This window comes from Tamandua tetradactyla, chromosome 9 (assembly GCF_023851605.1).
Source record: "Tamandua tetradactyla isolate mTamTet1 chromosome 9, mTamTet1.pri, whole genome shotgun sequence".
Lineage (NCBI taxonomy): Eukaryota > Metazoa > Chordata > Mammalia > Pilosa > Myrmecophagidae > Tamandua > Tamandua tetradactyla.
The window spans coordinates 40,696,800-40,717,252 of NC_135335.1; the positions used below are offsets into that span (position 1 = coordinate 40,696,800).

The window sequence follows — 20,453 nt, forward strand, 5'->3', positions numbered from 1 at the left end:
CTTGGGGATCTCCCCAGTATGGAGACCTTCTGCCAGGCCTGAGGTCAGCGGAAGTCAGCACCCCTGCCCCCCAAACTCCCCCCACAAGAGGCCGGCCTGGGCAGGAGCTGCCCAGTAAGCCAGAGGTTAGAGGACCCATTGGCCAGGGGTGAAGGGTATGGGGGTCCTGTCAGGGGGCGGGGCCCAGCCTGGGGCCACGCAAAGCACAAGCTACAAGCTCTATGGGACGTGTTTTTTTTTTTTCCCCCTTAAGGAATATGGTCTTTTGTGGGAGTGGCCTGGCTAGCAGGGCCCCTTGAACCGCCTCCTCCAGAACCCCAAGGCCCTTTCTGGACTTCTTCCATGTTTTAAAGCCCCCCAATGATTTAAAAATGTGTTGTCAAAACAGGGTTAGTGAGACTGAACAACACACTCCCAAACACCACTGTCACTGCAAGGTTTAAAGTCTACAATTCGCGATCCTTCCTACCCTCAGCCCAATGTCTCCCCACCCTGTGGGCTGGGGGAAGGTGGACAGACAGACGTTTGGGGATCTCTTTGCTCTTAAACAGGAGGGTGACTTTTTGCATCCTCTTCCATAACATATATATTTTTTCTGTTTTAACTAAAATGAATGCTTCCCTCGCTTCCACCCGCGAGTCTCACGGCAAATAAAATGGGTGCTGTGTTTATACTCTGGCTTCTTGCTCGCTCACTTCGCAGTGAGGCTCGCATTGGTTTTGGGAAGCCCCAAGCGAGAGCCTTAGGTGACTGCCAAGGGAATCCTGTTTTCCAGATACGAGATGAGAGAGCAGGGCTTCCAGCCCCAATACTGGAGCAGTCTATACTTTACTTCACCCGATGCTGAGACGCTGAGTGGTTTAGAACACTATCTCAACAAGCAGAGGGACAAACAGAACTGGTGGCGGTGAGTGTCTCTATTTGAACTTCCCTTCCTTACCAGCCCTCTGCGATGTTGTGGAAATCGACTATAGAAACAACTTTGGATAAAGCACCCCTAAAATCACGGTGAGTCTCACACACACAAAGTCCATTTTATTTGCTGTGAGACTCACGGGTGGAAGCGAGGGAAGCATTCGTTTTAGTTCAAACAGAAAAAATATATATATGTTATGGAAGAGGATGCAAAAAGTCACCCTTCTGTTTAAGAGCAAAGAGATTCCCAAATGTCTGTCTGTTCGCCTTCCCCCAGCCCACAGGGCAGGGAGACATTGGGCTGAGGGTAGGAAGCGTCGCAAATTGTAGATTTTAAGTCATGCAGTGACAGTTGTGTTTGTGGGTGTGTTGTTCAATCTCACTAACCCTGTTTTGACAACGCATTTTTAAATCATTGGGGAGCTTTAAAACATGGAAGAAGTTCAGAAAGGTGTTCTTGAGGAGGCAGGTTTAAGGGGCCCTGCTAGCCAGAGACCATCTCTGGTGACAATGTTCAAGGGGTGTGTGTGTACAGGTGCGTGTGTCCCAATGCACGTTTTCTGCCCCAAGGCTGCTCCTCTGGCATTTGTATTACTCTCTCTGGAACAAACATGGGTGTGAAGAAATCCCTTTAATTTGGAGGCCTTATTCCCGAGTTGTGTAACGAGGATGACAATGCACAGACTAAACAAATTGATACTAGCTCTGGAATCCTCTGATGGAAAACGTTTTATTGTTGTTTTTAAAGGCCGAGTCTATTTAAAGCCACAGGATAGGAAAACGTGGGTGGGTGATGAGCTGATTGTTGGTGTGGAAATATTTAAGGGTAAAGAGGACTTCAAGGGCAAAGGTTCAATTCTCTTATTACATGGTTTGTGTGTATTGCATTATTCTGTGTGTTGGCAGTGACTGGGAGAGTTAGTCTGATGGATTTGTCCTGTGATGTTAGGAATGTCTGGTGTCCCTAACGAAGTTTTAAACAAACGCCCAACAAAAGGATACTTCTCTGTAAGAAATTTCTTGTTTTTGTTCTTTTGTCTCTCGAGAAAGTGTTTCGGGTTCAACTCTAGAATTTGCATTTAGGGCAAAATATGCCATGGTTTCCTTACCGTCTCCCTCTGTAAATACGTTTAATTGATAAAACCAAGTTAAAATCAGGGCAGCCAGGAAGGGGAAATGCATTGCACAAAATGCCCAGCATGTGAGTGGTTAGAGGAATGCAGAGTGGTGGAAGAGGCCCCGTTGCTCGTCAGTCTCCTACACCAGCTGCCGCCGCGGCCACGTCCCAAACGCAATGTGGCAGGACCCTGGAGGCACACGCCCCCACCCCCACCCCCTCGCTGCCCAGTTCCTCTGGAAAGACTCCTGCTAATTCCTCCCATCACTTCCTTGGGGTACTCTTTGAGTTTACAAGACTAGGATACCCCTTACCACCTCCGCCACCCTTTCCCCCGCCTCAGTGAGCTGCTGTCCCACCATGTGGACCACTGCATATACTAGTTCAGTTCTGGCTCCCCCTTTCCCATGAGAGACCCCCCCTTTCCCATAAGAGACCCCCACAAAGCCTGAAATCATCTGTGAACAAAAAGGGCTAATCCTGTTATGAAAAAGGAGAAAAGGAAATCCATGTGTGGAAAGGGCAATATAAAATGAAAGGTTTCTCTATTTAAGATCCTGCCCTCCCTACCGGGAGCCACGGAAGGGGTGAGCTCCTGCCAGCCTGTCTTACGTGGCTGAGGATGGTGGTGATACTAAAACCGCACCTCACCCAGCAGCTGAACCCATCCTCAACTGTCTGCAGCCTCCCAATTAAGAATGCAAGATGATTTCACTTGCAGTTCTTTCTGTATCTAGCATCATCGGAAACTGAGTCTACTAGTAATTTATCTCTCTTACCATGTCATTACTTGGCTTAAATGGAGCAGACTCTTTAAGTGCTCGGCTAGCCAAGACAGAGGATTATCTCTCTACCTCTTTTGCTTTTCTTTGTGTCTGCTATTTTTTGAGAAAAATTCTACTCTCTTCAATTTTTAACACTTTGATCAAAATGAGTCAAGAGGTGGTAAGACTCAAATCAGAATGTTTTTCAAGGGGTTGCAAGGTCTGACATGTGAGGGACGTTTGGACGGAAGAGCTATAGGCATTCTATAAAATAATTTGCAAGGCTCAGCTCCCTCTCCCAGTAGGTAATGGCAGGAGTTCTTGAAGTTGGATAGCCTGGAAATATGTGCAGAATATCTGTTTTCTCTTCCAAAGGTGATGGGGCTAGGGGTACTTTGAAAATGAAGAGTACGTGACAGGGCAAAAAGTTCCAAACTCTAAATTTAGTGACTGATTATTGGGCGATTGGATCTATGTAGTGGTATATGGAAAATTCAGGAAGTTTGCCGTCCTGGCTCGGGACACAGGTTCCTTTGTTTAACATTCTATTGGCAGGGCACAAACGATGATGACAGGGAGAAAAGAAAGTTTGGCTGCCAGCTTCTTTCTGATAGCTGATGTTTGCATGCGGTTGTTTCCAAAGAAGGTCCACAAATCTTGCGGATAAAGGACCCCACTGGACTGAAATGATGGGATTTTTAAGACTGAATACTTTTCTTCAACACCAGTTCCCTTTGAACTTGCTACAGACATGCCCTGGCTTACATGAATAGTGAATTGTACAAATGCAGACAGTCGCAATTAGCAGAGGGGACAAAATCATTCCTAGTTTTGAGAATTGGCCAAGTTTCCAGAATAGTGAGCCCATTATTCAAGGGGCTTGCTGCTTTATTAAAACAGTCTGTGGGAGGGGCCTCCCCCACCCCACTTCTGACTTTTTACTGCTCTTTTGAGACCACTTATGCTCCCCGAGTATGATCACTGTTTTCACTGACTATGAAAGGGATTCCTAGAGGGGAAGAGCTGGCCTGGCATTGCTTGCCAAGCTAAGTATTTTCAGAGGCTCCCATGCAATCTTTTTTTTCCCCTTGGAGTTTCCTTTTTCCCTTCCTAGGATATGCCCTGCCAGCTGGTTGGAAGATGTAGTAAAGTCACTAGCCATGCTCTGAGCCACAAGTAACTCAAAATCCCTGGGAATCTAGTCTGGAGATTTACCAAGTATCTTGGGAGAAAGTCAAGATGAAAGAAAATAAAAATAAAGTCCATGAAGGAAATTCTTGCTCCCCGCCCCAGCCCCATTTTCTAAATGAGAACAAGCTGTCATGTCCCCAGGCCTAATATCTTCAGGTTACACTTGGAAATTAAAATCTAATTGGTTTCATGCTTCTTAGGTTTCTACCCTTTATAGACTCCTTCTCAAGTATGAAACTGTAAGCCCAAGGCCTGTAATACTTATACCTCCCTAGTTTTATGAGACTCGCCTGCTTTTAGCAGCCTGATGCCTTAAGAATGTCCTCTAAGAACGCAATTTGGTACGGGTGTGTATCTGTTTGTGTGTTTGAATTCTTCATTTGTGGCATTACTGATCTTTCCAACAGTAACACGTTTTTATTGGCATTAATTTTGGAAAACTGGGAGACTTAGCAAACCAAGTGGGAGAGTTTTTAATTTTGCCTATCTTTGCCCCCCTCTCCCCCAACTTTGGTATCTTAAAAAGAAATGTGAGTATTCCTTCTGTGGGCAAGTCTGAATTAACTTCTCTAACATGGACTCTCTCTCCTTCTCTTCAATAAACTTTACTACTTACTCCTTGAAAAAAAAAATGCTCTGTAAATGTTTAGCACTGTTATTAAAAGTCTGAAGCCTTTGCTTATGCAAATGTTTCCTGCTGGGAATCTCACACCTAAATTCTTCTTAGATTAATTTATATGACAAGGGAGGCATTGAGACACACCCACACGGAAAGGGATTTCCTTTAGCTAACACTGGAGCCTTGCTCGATTCAAAAAAAAACACACTGCTTGTGTTTTAGCATCGTGCTTTTAGCAAGTTTTCTCGCTTTAAAGCAAGTATCTTTATAAATGGATCCCCTCTTTTTTTTTTAATGCTATTGCATGTTAGTAAAACCAGTATTAAATACTTCTTAGTTGAAATTATTTATCCTTTCCTTGATTTCCCTTCTCCCCGATATGATCTAGCTCATCATATTATATAGAGTTGAATCCTGTGTTTGAGAAAAGTGAACACAGGAATAGCAAAGATTCTTAGAACTGAAAGAACCTTAAGTGGTATCAGGCCAGGCTTTCCTAAGGCCGGTTACCTGAGTCAGAAACTACTGGATGGCCATCCCCTTTGCAAATAATCCACCTTCAAGGTCTCACTTTTGAGAGTGCATCTAATACAATCATAATGTAAAATCAAACTCATGTTAGCATCCAGGAAATTCTGTCTATTTGAAATTGAGGAAAATTCACTTAACCATCTGCCCCAGAAAGATGTAAGATTCCTTACCCTCTGAGCCTTCCCACATGCGGTTCCCTCTGCTTGGACCATTTCTCTCTCCCTTCTTCCCTTGAAAAACTCATATTTGTCTTGCAGATCCCCCTATTATGTGGTCTTAGAAAACTCTGTAACTCACACTTTGTAGTGCCTGTCACAGTTGTGATTATTTGTGTGTATAGCAGTTTGATGCCTTTCTTTCCCACTGGACTGTAAGCTCTGTGAGAGCAGGGTCCCTGTGTGTCCAGGTCACTGCTCTATCACCAGCGCCTGGAGCAACACCTTGCATATAGTAAGTAGCTCCTCAATAAACGTTTGTTTGGCTAGCTTCTATAACGCTTTCCTTTTTGCCTTTTATTAATGCTTCTCGGTTCATTAAAAGCTAATAAATTCAAAACAGTCTGTACCTGAGGCTGATGCCCACAGTGGGAGTTGGAAGAAAAAAGAACCACTATTCCCTCTGGTTTCCATGACTCTAGACTCCTGTTATCCTAGCCTCTCTGTTCATCCCTTATTTGGCTCCATTCACAACACAGTTCTCTTGTGAATGAATCTACTTAAATGGCTTCAGTTATTTCCTTCAGCTCTCTCCTTCCCCTCTAAAAGTTTCCTGCTTCTGGAATGTCTTTGTGGATAGCCTGATGGAATGGCCAACTCCTCCTTTGCCACCCGAACCCCATAGCTCCCCCGTACTCATGGTATCACTGCCCATGCCGTCACCTGGACATGACATCTAAATCCCTGGTAACTGCACAAGGCAAGGCAACTTGGAAAGAAATGCTTACTTACTGCCTTGTGCATGCTTTGGGTTTTCTGCCTTGGTGGCCCATTTCCAGTTTGTGGTGGACCATGCCCCAGGCTCATCTGGTCTCTGCTCTTCCTTGCCCCATTTGAAGAGCCAGTTTCTTCACCTTTTGGAAGGTCAATCACTAGGGACAGAAAATCAGAGTTCCCCGGAGAAAGAAGATACCAACTGCAGGCTTCTCCATGGAACAGAATATATATGAGGAAACTGAAAACTAAGGCCAATCTGCGAGACCCACTCAACTCACAGACTTTCCATGGCATTTCTGTTCTTGGCTCATTGCTTTGGGATATCCCTTATCCATTTCTGCCCTTGAAAGGATTTGCTGGTGTGGTGCTGGGGGACACTGTTCATGCTGGAGCTTGAAGAGTTGAACCCCCTCAGCTACTTTATGCACTAACTGTGTGACTCTGGGAAAGTGATTTCTGCTCTCTGGATCTCAATTTTCTCATCTGTGAAGTGGGTTGTGATCAATACTGGCTTCATGGAGTTGTTGTGAGAATCAAATATGGTAATGAACATAAGATGTTTTGACATCTATTAAGTGCTCTAGAGATCAGGGACGATCAATTTCAGATGTTTATGAAACCCTACGTGTTTCCTTTGTCACCTTTATCCACTTTTATCCTTATTTTTCTTTAAACAAAGCAATTTTAAAAAACATTTGTTTTTTTTAACAAAATTTTATCACATATATATGTGTGTGTGTGTGATTGTGAAGATAACCATAAAAAGCAAGAGATATAAAGAACCATCAGTAAATTCGAGATTTAAAGAAAATCAGTAAATGCTAGTACCTAAGGACTCCTCTCCTTCTGTTTAAAGAGAAACTGGGCAAGGGTTCATGAAGTGTTAAGGGTTCTTTTAGCACCAGGTAGATACTTACTTCCTCCTTGATATAATCAGAAAGATGGAAGAAATGAAAAGGGAGAGAGGCTCAGATTAATGTGGTTCAATGTTGTACATGCATGTCTGTGTACCAGCTAAATTCATCTCATGAACTGACAAATTCATGGCCCACACTGCTGTAAAAATGCTCAGAGGTATAGCAGAACAAGTAGTTCTAGTTCATTGTTACTAGCTATGTAACCATGGTAATTTCCTTAATCCCTCTGGATCTTAGCTTTTCATCTGTAAAATGGGGAAGGCATTAGATTAGGACAACAAGATGTAGCACAGGGCCTGACACTGGGCCTATGACTGGTAGAGAGAAGTTCAATGCTTGGTGAAGGAGCCAGGCATTGGTTGCAACACTCCCATCCATGGTAAGTCATGGTTGAAGCTTCTGATGCTTGGGTCTGAGGGGAGTAGAGAATGACTGACAAAACAGAGGAGAAAACCTGGTCATTTCTCTACTAGCAAAGTAGAGAAGAAAGTTAAAATGTTTAACTGCATCATTAAGACTTTCAAAAGAAGGAAAATACCAACAAAGCAAAACTTTGACTAGACTTACCCACTTTTTAAAAAGAATATTTTTGGTCATGGTGGTGTCAAAGGTTTGGCTAGAATTAAAAGGCACCAAGAGGTGCTGATATATTCAGCATTTTAAAATCAGGGAGTGCCAACTCTGTCTTCAGGATAAGAACAAGTATGATGGGTCCAGGGCCTTTTCAGAGTTTCTCACATTTCAAAGAACACATACTTGGCAATGATTCCCCTACTTTCCTGAGTTTGGTCAACACGGCTGAGGAAAGGCAAAACTCTTAAAACTGACACAGATGGAAGTTTTCCTCTGGCCTTATTCTGGTATAAATATCCATCAAAGGAGATATTGGTCTGGACCATGAGTGTCTGGAACTAAATTTCAGCCCGTCCCACCGCTTGCTCTTGTCTCTCAGGAAGTCCAACTCATTTGAGATGTGGCTGCTGTCATTTGGTGATCTGGGCCAGCTGCCTCCCCAGACCGTGGAAATCACTAGAGTTTGTTCTCAAGAGACGTCTAGCCAGAAAAAAAGGGCTTCAAGTTTAAGATAGAGGTTTGAGTTGTTTGAAAAGAAGGAAATGAATCAATGCTTGACTCATCCACATCCTAAAGTCAATTCTTTTGTACATAAGTTTGAAGGAGTATAGTAAAACTTGGGACAGTTCATAAAAAACTCAAGGTCTGTTGGGAATGGTGTCCTCAGCCTATCTTCTTACTTTCCTCTCCTTTTCATTTTAAATTTCCTCCAAAATACTACTAAGGAGTTTTCCCTCTTACTCTACACTCCTCATTATTCTACCTTGCCAGTTCTGACATTAGTCCACAAATTGGAAATTTAAAAAATAAGCAGTAGTGGGGACCTCACTGAGGGGCATTTAGAGAGATAATATCTCACCTACTTCATCCCGTGTCTGTTTGTTTTGCACTCTCCTGTTTGTATTTTCTCCTTTCCTATCCCCTCAGGAGTCCCTGTCTCTATCAGGAAGAAGAATGAAGCTGTTCTGACCCCTTATCCCTTTATATTGTGAAAAATAACACAGATACAAAAAGCAATACATTTCAAAGCATACCACAGCAATTTGCTGTAGAACAGATTTCAGATTTGGTATGGGTTACAATTCTATAATTTTTAGGGATTTACTTCTAGCTGCTCCAAGACACTGGAGACTAAAAGAAATATCAATATAATGATTCAGCAATGACACTCTTTTGTTAAACTCTACTTCTCCATATAATTTCATCTTCTCCTTCGTTCTTTTGCCTGCTCTAGGGGTATTTGGGCTATGCCCATTCTAACTTTTTCACATCGGAAGGGGGCTGTCTGACCTTTTTTGGTACTTTTTTTCTTCTTTCCTATTGGGGAATAGGGGAATTCCAAGTCCTTTCCTTTTCAGTCCGTGACTAGTACTGAGCCCCTACTGTATGCAAGGCCTTCTGGGGGGAGACAAAGACATATACTGCATGATCCCTGCTCTCAGGGAGCACACACATGGAGAATGTAGGCCTTAACAAAATATCGTGGTTCAAAAGTTAAGCAAGACAGAGATGGCAGATGTTAAAGGGCCATTCAGAAATACAGATGTCTGTTCATTCGGAGAATAAATCCCTGCCATGAATGCGAGTACTTGGTCTGCAAGGACAGCTTTGGAGAGGAGAGAATGAGGAATGGAAAGGACTTGCACCCATGGAGAAGGGTAGTTTCTAAGCTGTTACTGTGCTTATGAGGAAGAAAAGGTATGCTCAAGGAACAAGTGATGGATCAGTTTGAGGAAAGAAAGAAGAGTGTTGTAGCAGGAGATGAGGCCACAGAGGGAGCCATCATGCCCATGTAAAATCACTGGAAAGATCAGAAAAGGTGGTAGCTGCCTGGAACAAATTTATCCTTTATGTGCCTTCTTGACTGGGGTTGAAGCAAGAACTCAGCCTTCGACCCTTTTCTTCCCATATCGTTCTCCTGCTTCGATATATAACATTTTCCAATTCCTAGTTAAATATTGGCTTTTTCATTTTTTGACAATAGTTCAAAGCAAAATGTCCATACAGTAAAAATTCACAAACCTCAAGTATTCACTGGGTCACTTTATATGCAGATTCCATGTGTCTACATCCAGATAAGGACGCAGAACTCTTCCAGTGCCCTGGAATTTTCCCCCATGCCTCTTTCCTGTCAAGACCCATTCCTCCCTACAAAGGTAACTGCTATTCTGACTTCTTAAACCACAGATTAGTCTTGCTTGTTCTTGAACATCACACAGATGGAATCAGATAGGATTATTCTTCTTTGTCTGGCTTCTTCTGTCCAACATGATGGAGATGAGATGTATGTTGCTGGGTATATCAGTAGATCTTTGCAGTTTTTAATCAGGAAAGTGTTTTCTGTTCTGTTGTATAAATGTACAATGATTTGCATATCCTTTTTCCTGTTGGTGGACATTTGAGTTGTTTCCAGTTCTTGGCTATTATTGCTAAAACTCCGAACATTCTTGCCCAAGTCTTTTCATGGACATCTCTCTTGGGTATAGACCTAGAAGTGAAACTGCTGGGTCATGGGGTAGGTATATATTTAACTTTATTAGAAGCTACCAAACAGTTTCCAGACTGGTCGTATCATTTTACGTTCTCCCTGGCAATGCATGTGAGTTCCAGTTGGTTCACATCCTTGGCAACAGTTGGACTTTTGGCCTTTAACTTCACCATTTCTGGAGGTGACAGCATCTCATTGTGCTTCTAATCTGTATTTCTCTGATGGTTAATGCTACTGAGCCCCTTTTCATATACTTATTAACCATTTAGACATCTTCCTTTGAGACATGCCTATTTAAGTCTTGGGCCATTGTTTTAAAAAATAGGTTATTTTCTTTTTTTATTACTGATTTGTAGGGGTTACTTATGTATTCTGGATAAATCCTTTATTAGATATATATATTATGAATATTTTGTTTCTGCAGATTGCCTTGTACTTTTCTCATGGTATCTTTTCATGAACAGAAGTTAATTTTGACAACCAGCTTTCATATTATTGAATATTCCCTGGTCCAGAAGGTAAAGTCACAAAAATGTAAAATTTAGATTATTCTCTCACTGACAAGCAATGACAACATTGTGTGTGTGTGTGTGTATATATATATATATATATATATATATATATATATATATATATAAGCTTGGATATTACCTCTATTCAACAAGATTTTTCTCTTTTCCTTTTCCCCCATAGCTCTTCCTGATTTCCCATATACCCCTCATTTACCAGACAGATAATTTACTACAGTGCTGATTTCATATGAGGCTTATGACATAGATTTAGAGTTATTCTCTTAGTGCTATAGAACTGCCTACTTCCTTCTTGCCATGTGTTTCCACTTTAAAAACACTTTTCCAGGATACAGGATAGTATAGGGGTATACAAGTGGCCTTTGCAATTGTGTGTGTGGGGGTGGAGAGAGGGAAACTTCCTTCCCAGATGGAGGGACTGACAAAAATTTGACCCCAAAACGAAAACTGGGGGATATCTGTTGACCATCTTGCTAAGCCAAAAGTTAATATCTTTCCCAGAAGGTAGGGATAAAGAGAAAATGGATGTTCTGACCTTAATCTTGACCAATATGCAGAGTTTGGTTAGTGAACTGGACTACTAGGAAAAAAATGTGTCTATGGCATCCTAGAGCCTATCAAGAAAGCAGAGAGAACTGGGGAAATGCTGAGAGAGATTTTAGCTCAAAACGAAGCACCTAGAGGGGTTCAAAAACTAGGCCTCTCCAGGAGGTGGGCACACCCCTCAGTGACATACTTCCAGCATTTGGCTGCCCAGTTCAGCTCACGTTCAAGGTCATTAGAGGGTGTCGTTAGGCAAAATAGAGTTTTTTATTTTAAAAGCCTTTAAGAGAAGGGGCCATGATGCCTGTGGTGGCCTCCAGAAGCTGGACAAGAAAAGAAAGCAAATTCACCCTTAGAGTCCCCAGAATATAACAGTCTGGCTGAGCACTTGATTTCAGCCCCATGAGATTCAATGGACCTCTAACTTATAGAACCGTAAAAATAAGGAATTTGTTCTGTCTGAAGCCACTAATTTTTGGTAATTTGTTATAGCAGCAATAGAAAACTAATACAGCATTTTATTCCAAAAAAGGCTTAAATTCAGGGTGAGGTGTCTTATGTTTGCCTGTCACATTCTTTAAAAAGAGTTTATAAGAAGCTCTACATGTTGAAGGAGATGAGATAAGATTTAATGTTCTTGCATAGACGAATAAAATAATTTCTCACACTTAAAAAGAAAGAAGAAAAAAAGAGTCTTTCTGAGGCTGAAATGTTATGAAACCCTGAATTCTAATCTTATCATAGCCTACTAATTAGCTCTATGACATTGAACAAGTCACCTAACCTTGCTGGATCTGTTTCTTTGACTGTTAAACAAAGAAGTTAACCAAGTGAAACTCTAAGGTTCTTTCTGGTCCTTTCCATCCCTTAACAATTAATTGGAATTGCCAAACTATACAGCAAAAGTGTTATTCAATTAAGTACATGATGATTTCCCTAGTGATTGACCTAACCCTGGCCTGGGCTCTAGGAAAGGTACAGAAGTAGGGAATGGCACAAAGCTTATATCACAAGATTTTGTTTCTCTCACAGGCTCTTTGAGCCTACTGGCTGTGTAGGAGAAACAGCTTTCTCATCAAACCTTGTCGATTCTTCAGGGATGATCTCCATCATTTCATTTTCCAGATAATTGGTAGGGATTCCTCAGGGATCCTTTATTTTTTTTCTCTGCTTAATGTACCAGATGCAACTGGCAGAAACCAAGAACAATTATCTTAGTGGCATTTCTATATCCAAACCATGTGTTTTTTATTTCAATGCACCGCAAGATATTCCCTGCTCTAAAATATGGCAAGAAGGAACCCACATTCTCAGACCAGGTCAGAAATCAGAGCTGTGTAAAAGAAATTGTTCTGATGCAAGATTCTGCATCTTGTTAACCAGCTGATTTTCTTCCTTACAGTTCATCAAGGAATCCTGTTTTGGGTTTCTTTTCCTCTCATTATCACTTACATGGTTTCACGGTTTAAAGCTGAAACTCAGGCTGCACCCACTCAACCTGTCCTCTAAACAGCATTTTAAAGTTCTGCTTCTGTGGACAGAATGCTGAATCCTGCGGCGAGGTGGCGGGTTCACTGCTGGCTCGGTGTGTGTGCATGCATGTGTGCTCCTGTTTCTTTCTTTCCAGATATACTGTGTTTCCTCAGCTGTCGGGTTTTTTTTTTTTTTCCTATATCACAACATGAAATCTACTACTACTTAGAAAAATCCAAACTCCACAGGGATGAACTTGCTGAATCGCCATTGCCAGGCCGGGGAAATCTTGAGCCTTATCAGATTTCCTGGCAGGTCCTGCTAAACTCCCACCCCGAGGGGTTTTGGCTGAGTGGGAAGAGGAACTAGTTCTCAGATGGAAAAAGAAAAGGCATGTGACTGTGTCTGGGTGGACACACTGGAAGGTATTTCTCCATGGTCTGAGACGCATGATATCCCCCCAGGTTAAAAGTCAACCAGGACGGAGGACACAGGGGAGTCCCTGACATTTAATAAGTGTGTAATACATGTCTGAACAAAATAAATTCTTAAACTTTACCAAGTGAGAGGTGGGTAGTAAGTGTCATCAGTATGATGTTTTTATTCATTATGATGGTGGTGATAGTGCATTCAACACACATTATTTATCAAAGTATTGCACTAAGAATTTAACAGATTATTTGACTTAATCTTATAACAACTTTTAAGCCCATTTTATGGATGAAGAAACTGAGGCTCCGAGGTAATATGACTTGCCTGAGGAAACACAGGAAATGAATGGCAGAGCTGGGCTTCAAATCTAGTTTGTCTACTCCAAAGGCCTCAGCTCTCATCCCCACTGTTCGTTTATATAGGTATGCATGTGTGTATTTCTGTGTATAAATGTGTACATAATATTTTTACAGCTTTATGTTAAATATTTGGGGGTGGCCTTGGTTGTCTGATAGGAAGGGCCCCTTATGACAGTGTTTCAAATGTATAAGATAAAACACAGGATTAACAAGGAAACCAATGTGGATGAAATAGTATCAATATATAAAAACAAATCTGTGATTTAGCAACGTATGCACCTAGATCTCATGTTGCGTGTGTGTGTGTGTATTGGGGGGTGGGAGTGGGTGAGAACAGAGGGGTATTTATGGGAAGGGACTCTACTTTCCCTGCATTTTTCTGTAATAGAAAGCTATTCTACAAAAAAAGCTATTAAAATAAATCTATAAACATGCACACATTTAAAAGGAGAATTCCACCAAACTTTAAAGTCCTCAGTGCAGGCACTAAATCTGCCTATTGATGATCTTGTATCCAGTGTTCAGCATGGTGCCTGACGTAGTAGTTGCTAAACAAATATTTGATAAATGAAGAAATGAGTAACCATTAGTCTTTAATAGGCAAGACATCCAAGGCATGGAGTGGCTAAGGGCCTGCCAGGGCCAAGGCTGTTTTTCCAAGGGTGGCAGCAACCAGACACCCAAGGCAAATTCTTGCCATTCTCATGATTTTGCATACGATGTAGCCTGAGTATGTTTATGGCTAGATCTAAGTTTAGCTACAAAGACAAGGTGCTCCGATCAAGCTTAGAAATCATATGTGGGGTAGGTAAATTGAACTTGGTCTTCTGAGTTCCAGCACTTCACCAGCTCTGGGATTTGGGGCTGTGATGCTGACTAGGGGCTATCCACGATGGCAGGAGGCAGTGTGCTCAGCATTTACTATGCATCCCAGCAATTTATGTGCTTTATCTCATTAAAATGTTTAAAGAAGAAGGCTGGACTGTTTTAGCTCACTTTCTCAAATAAGGAACCTGAGGTTCAGAGAGGACTAGTAGCTTGGCAAGGGTCTGAGAGTGATACCTAGGTCTCTAGGCTTCCAGAGATTGGGTGTTTATCCACTTCTTGAGATGGCCTCTGAACCTTGGGGTAAGGCTGGGTCCACAGTCAAAATGCTCACCATTGGGCCTCCTAAAGCCTTGAGGGTGTGATGGACAGGTTGGGCAGGGAACTGTTCTGTCTGGGCATGGAATTGACAGAATAGAGAAGACCCTTTTCTCCTTCATTCATAAAAGCTGCCACAGGTCCTTACACCTTGATTCTGGCACCTTTCGCTTATGTAACAGGTAAACCCTGGATGTGCCGTTTCTTCCGATGGGTCTCACTTTTCTCATCTGTAACATAAAGGGGCTGAGCAGGAAGATTGCTAGATTCCACTCAGCTCTTTTGTACAATGATTCATTTGCACTTGTCTCCAAAAATAATTTTTACAAAAGATCCAAGGTTTTAAAATGAGAGGAGAAAAAAAAATCAATCCATAAACAAATCAACTGGATTTGAAACAGCTGCCTGGGTCTGGACCCTGCCTTTTACTTTGTCCTTCAAATGGGTGATTTGCCAAATGCAACCTTTGGTTTTCTTCACCCGCAACAATCTTATTTCCTTTTAAAGCATGTCCTGGTGGGGGCTTGGACTAGTGTTTTTCTTGGTCCTGATTCACATGATCTTGGATGGACCATGAGTCAGGCTGACCAGGCATGCAGAGATGCAAATTCCTGACACCAAGCTTGTCCCCAGGCTAAAATTTCCTGGAAGTTCTGGGACTGGGATTTCTAGGATTTTTTATTGTCGTTTCTAAGTGTCATTGCTGTTTCTTCGGCAATTTTCAGGATAATACCATATAATTCCTTTAAAGGTCTTTCTACCAGCATCCTGCCTATAGAGTTCTAGCAGCCTGCTAAGAAATCAGTAGAAATCTAAACATCTCTCGTTCTATACCTGGGAAACAGCTTTGGCCTGGTAAGGGTGACAGTACACAGCTGGCAGTAATCCAGAGAGATCAGAGAGGCAGCTGACTGCTGAGAAGTTCCTGAATCAACTACCAATGAGTGAGAAGACCATGATGTGTGTGTGCACGTGTGCATGTGTGACGGTCAAGCAAGGTAATGCTTGCAGTCCCTCTCTACCAGGCTTCTTCTGATGAACACCTTCTTGTTTCTTGTGTGACAGAAAAAGTTTAAGGTGTGGGATGAGAAGGGCCTGGGTTTGTGAGTTATCTGTCATCATGCCATTTAAAGTCTTTGGTCTTAAGGAAAGTCATTTTAAATTTTTAGTCTTAATTTACTCATGTAAAAATGGCACTAACCTTTTTGCACGGTAGCCCTTAAGGCTAAATGAGATACCATATGAGAAAATGTAAAACATCCTGTGTGGCCATCAAGAGATGTCTTTCTTCCTCTGTCTTGTCATCCTCCAAACTTGCCTGTCCTAATAAAGAGCAGAAACGTCTTCCTGCAGGGGCAGGAGTCCAAACAGATGACAACAGTGAAGGCCAAACACGCCCTTTCTGAGAAAAGAAGTAGAAGACTTTGCTTCTCATATAACGAGCAGACCAGGAGCCAAGGGGTTGATTTGGGAGTTTCACGGAGCTTTGCAATTGCATTAGTGTTTCTGTTTTTTTGTGAAAACAAAGTTAAATATTTAGCTTAGGTACCAAATATAAATTTAGACCACTAAAGGAGTCCCAATGCACAGCGAGACCCAACTACTTGATTGACTCTTTCTTAAAAAGTCTTCAGATCACAGAAGCATTTTCTAGTTCTTCTGCTGATACATGCCATTGATACATGAGAAGCTCCAAGAATGGGTTCAGGACACCCCAAATATTCCATGTAAAGTTAAGGAACTGTAGTGAGCTCAGGGGACTTATGTAGAGGTGGCTGGGAGTGGGTAGTTCTCTCTACCTGGTGAGACAAGAGCAGCCCTTAACCTGCCTGCCAAACTCCCTTCCAGTTATTAAATGAAAGAGTAGAGGAGAATTTCCAAAAGGCATTTAAAGAGAAACGGCTTTGGATGGCCTATAAAGTTTCTCCACAGTTCTGCTTTCAGTGGATCTGAGTCTTGGGCCTCTTTTGCCACACTCAGTTATTATTTGGGAGAAGGCTTGGTACAAAGAGAAGGTCAGTGAATGGAGGCAGAAGGAAGCCTGGTTCTTATACAAGTTCTACCACTTCCCAGGAAAAGTGACCTGTCCAAAGTCACCCAGTGAGAAATGCCTATGATTATCACAGTGACTCAAACCCTTCCTGGAAATCTGTTCTTATGAGGAATTTTTAAATAGCACACATTGGGTGAACAGTGGGGAGAAAATAACTCCCAAGCTCACAAGATCTTTTACTTATCATGGCAAAGCCCCACTTTATTCTAAATAAACTATTTTGAAAGTGTGAGTTGGAAAAAGGATGATTCTCTTTCTCAAAGTTAAATCCAACACCTCAGCTGGAGCCCAGTGGGTTTGCTGGAGAAACTATTCTGACTTTTCCATTCCTTACCATATCTTCACTGAAGGGGCTGGAGAGGGGGTCAGAGAAGGTGGGAGAGAAAGCAGCACACATGAACCTGAGCAAAAGTCTCTCTTAGCAGGCCCATCGCCTTTGCTAGATTCAGCCTACTCTCCTTTTTCTTCCTTGTCACCTTTGGTCAGTTACTATGGCAAGAAGATCAAACCAGAGGATTCTCAGACAGGCCTGCCAAAGTCATCTTTCCACCTTCCTATTAGAAGTTTTTCTAAGCCCTGGGCAAAGAGAAGGCCTTGACGTTGAGATGGCTTAAATTAAAGCCAAGGGATTATTTGTGATTAAGCCTTTCACTGCTTCCTGCCACCATACATGGTGGCCATACTGGCCGAAGGCAGCCGTCAGTGCCCAAGCCCACCTACCTATTTAGACACATCTGCACAAGATGGCAAGAACCTTCAATCTACAAAGTAATGGTTTCAGTATCTGTTTTTGGAGGCCCTTTAAGAGGGACCTGGGTAATTTATTTCTCCTTTTCGAATAAGGCTGTCTTTTGGGACAACTTGCTTAAACACCTATGGGCACGTCTCCAACACCTTGGCCATTAAGTTCTTTAAGGGACAGTTCAACATGTTTTTGAGATTGAGGGAGCCAACAATTCCGGACGAGCTGTGTTTACGTTGGATCAGCTCACCTGGGCAATGTGCCAGCACTTTTGCATGCTGCAGGAACTGGAGGTGAAAGCAGGAAGGCCTGAGAACAGAGCAGAGGACTAACCTGGAGCACAGGAAAGCCAAGAAGGACGTGATAACGAGAAATGTTGGGGGAGACGCCTGGTGAAATCTGGCAAAACACTAAGAAATACCATCGTCTCACGCTCCTGGGACACTGTGTTAAGCAATGGAAAACAGGACCTTTTGGAGGGAGTCCATTGGCACAGACAGAGTCAACAGTGGATGTGCTTTTAGGTCTCTTTGTTCTAGTCCTTTCTAAATTTCGGACCCTTCAACAGCCAAGGGGTCCAGATTCTCGCAGTGTCTAAAAGGTTTTGACACCTTCTCAGCCATCTTGGGTAAGAAACTTGAGCGCTCTGGGCTTCGGCTTCCTTATCTAAAAAACAAGGGGAGCTCCAAGACCCTTCCAGGCCTCAATCTATGACTCTAGAGCGAAATGGTCAATGACTGGCCATCTATTTTTGGAAACACTGACTCCATGTAAGTAGATTTTCTATCTTCTAGGCTACAAGGAAGGCAAGTTGGGCCATTGTGGTAACTTACCGAGGCTGAGCGTCTAGCGTAGGTTCAGCTGAATGGGCTGCCTTTCAGATAGGACAGGCACAAATAACAATTTTCCAAGTGACTCCTTTCAACAACCACTCACCCACTGAAATGTGCCACCACCGCCATCGACAATAACAATGGCTAACCTGACTGAGCACTCACTCCAACCCCTGTACTGAGTCCTTTATATACATCATCTCATTTAATTATCACAACCACAATGGAAAGGTGGGTCTTGCTGCTGTTCCCAGTTTGCAGATGAGGACATAGACTCAGAAGGTAAATGGCTTGCCCAAGATCACACAGCTAGTTAAGTGGTAAAGCTGGAATTAGAACCAAGATCTGAAGCCAAAGCTTGTGCTAGTACATAATATTCTCAAATATGCTTAATAAGCAATCAAAAAACACTATCCATCATGGTGGTTGGTTCCATCAAGAGAAATGGCACTTGGCCTTCAAGGCCCTTTGTTACCAAGGAAAGCTGGCAATTTCACCAGTCTGCAGAGCATTCTTTGTGCTAGGAAACCTTCTTTCTCGGTAGGAAAACACACAATGGTTCAAGTGTAGCCAGTGGGGGCATTTGACTTAGCACAGCTATGAGGAGGTGGGGAAATGTTTCTAAGTTCTGCCACTAATTGTGTGTGTGTCCCACGGTGAGTTCCTCTGGTGTTGGTTAGATGATCCCTGAGGCTACTTTAATTTTTGGATTTTATGTTGGCTCTTGAAGACATCTTTATGACTGTGCATTTGCTGGGGATTCCTGGCACCTCCTCTCCTTGGGGGTAGGTAGTGCAAACAATCTGTAAGCCATTTTCACCCATTCTTAGTTTGTAAATAGGTTCCTTGCAACTCTGAGTCTATAAAATTGTTTCAAAAGGTCTTTTGAGTATGCATTCCCAAAACCAAATGTTATAAAACCTGTTTTGTTGGGAGTTAAAAGGTACATGTGTACTAAAAGCCTCTCAGCATGTAATTCATATAACACACTTAATCACTGCTGTGATGCTCAGCCAGGTGAGCTTCTCCCCCATTCCTCTCTTTCTACTTTCTGAGTTGGAGTTGGTTCCTCTACAAAGTGGCACTCTTCCTCCTGACTGTCACAGTCCCAAGAGGTAAAAAAATATCCACCCTTTCATCTCTACCCACCACATTCTTTCTCTAAGCCTGTAATTGGATCTAAATGGAAAATACGCTCTCTGCAGGCCAAGGAAGTCGGCACTAGGGGGTGACAAGGAGAACGTGTTCCTCTAATCTGCGCAATCATACTCTCCTGTGCTAAGGAAAGTAACGAGGCTTCCTGCAAGTGATGGCCAGTCTGCAGGGAGAAGGGGTGGTATCCACACACCCCAGCTCAAACCACATGTGAACCATCAACCAGCTTGGAGTAAACACCTCGGAAATCTGACTTTCCAGAGGACAGGAAGATTCTGCCACCTTTGCTCTAAATTCTACTACCTCAACTGAATTTGGGATGGCAGTTCAGACACACAAACATCCCAGCATTATGACTTTTTTAAAAAATGCATAACATGCACCGCACACCAATGCTAGGGTCTTAGTTGGATGCATAATTAGTGGGCCACCCAGCTTAAGTCCTGTTATATATAGCATATGGTGTTGGAATGGAGATGAGCCAGAAAGGTATATCCTGGAGCAGTTTTGAAAGATGGGTTGAGAAGACCAGTGCACGTATAACCCGCTACTAAGTAGAAATTAATAGGTACCTTACAAAGGTCTAAAACCTTCTAACAGGAATTTCAGAGAAGGAGCAATGATGTGGTCCTGCAAATATTCTGGCAGATGCAATGGGGCATGGTACATTCCAGAGAGATGGCCTGATTCAATGTGACTTGGTCTACAGATTCAGAAGGCATTGTTGGATGCCTCATGTGGGGGATCTGGAGCGGGCAGCCAGTGCCAGTGTGTGGCTATAAATCAGATGCATGCTGAGCCTCCATGTGGCTCACTTGCATTTTTATTTTGATTCTTTTTCAGTCGTTCCCTTTTTTCTTATTTCTTTAAGAATCTCATTCTACTCCACAGGCAAACGTCTGAGGAAGACTTTGCCCTGTAAGGTTAAGTCCCCCGAAATTCCCCCAAGTCAGAATTTAAAACGTACTGATTTGGGGGATTGATCTGCTTTGTCACTGTCACTGCTGCTGTGTCTGTTTCATCTGACATGGACCCAGCTGTGTGGGGGGTGGGACCCACTGTCCCCAGGTAACAGATAAGGGAAATGAGGCTCAGAAGAGTGACCCAGTCGATCCTGGAAGGCTAGAAAGTGACATGCAGCTT

The 20,453-nt window shown here is 42.6% G+C and overlaps 1 protein-coding gene across 1 annotated transcript in view; it reads right to left on the bottom strand.

Moving 5' to 3' along the window:
* LMCD1 (LIM and cysteine rich domains 1) overlaps positions 1–20,453 on the bottom strand; it is a 61,397-nt gene that overhangs the window by 40,000 nt on the left and 944 nt on the right. The gene's annotated exons all lie outside the window — the stretch shown is intronic.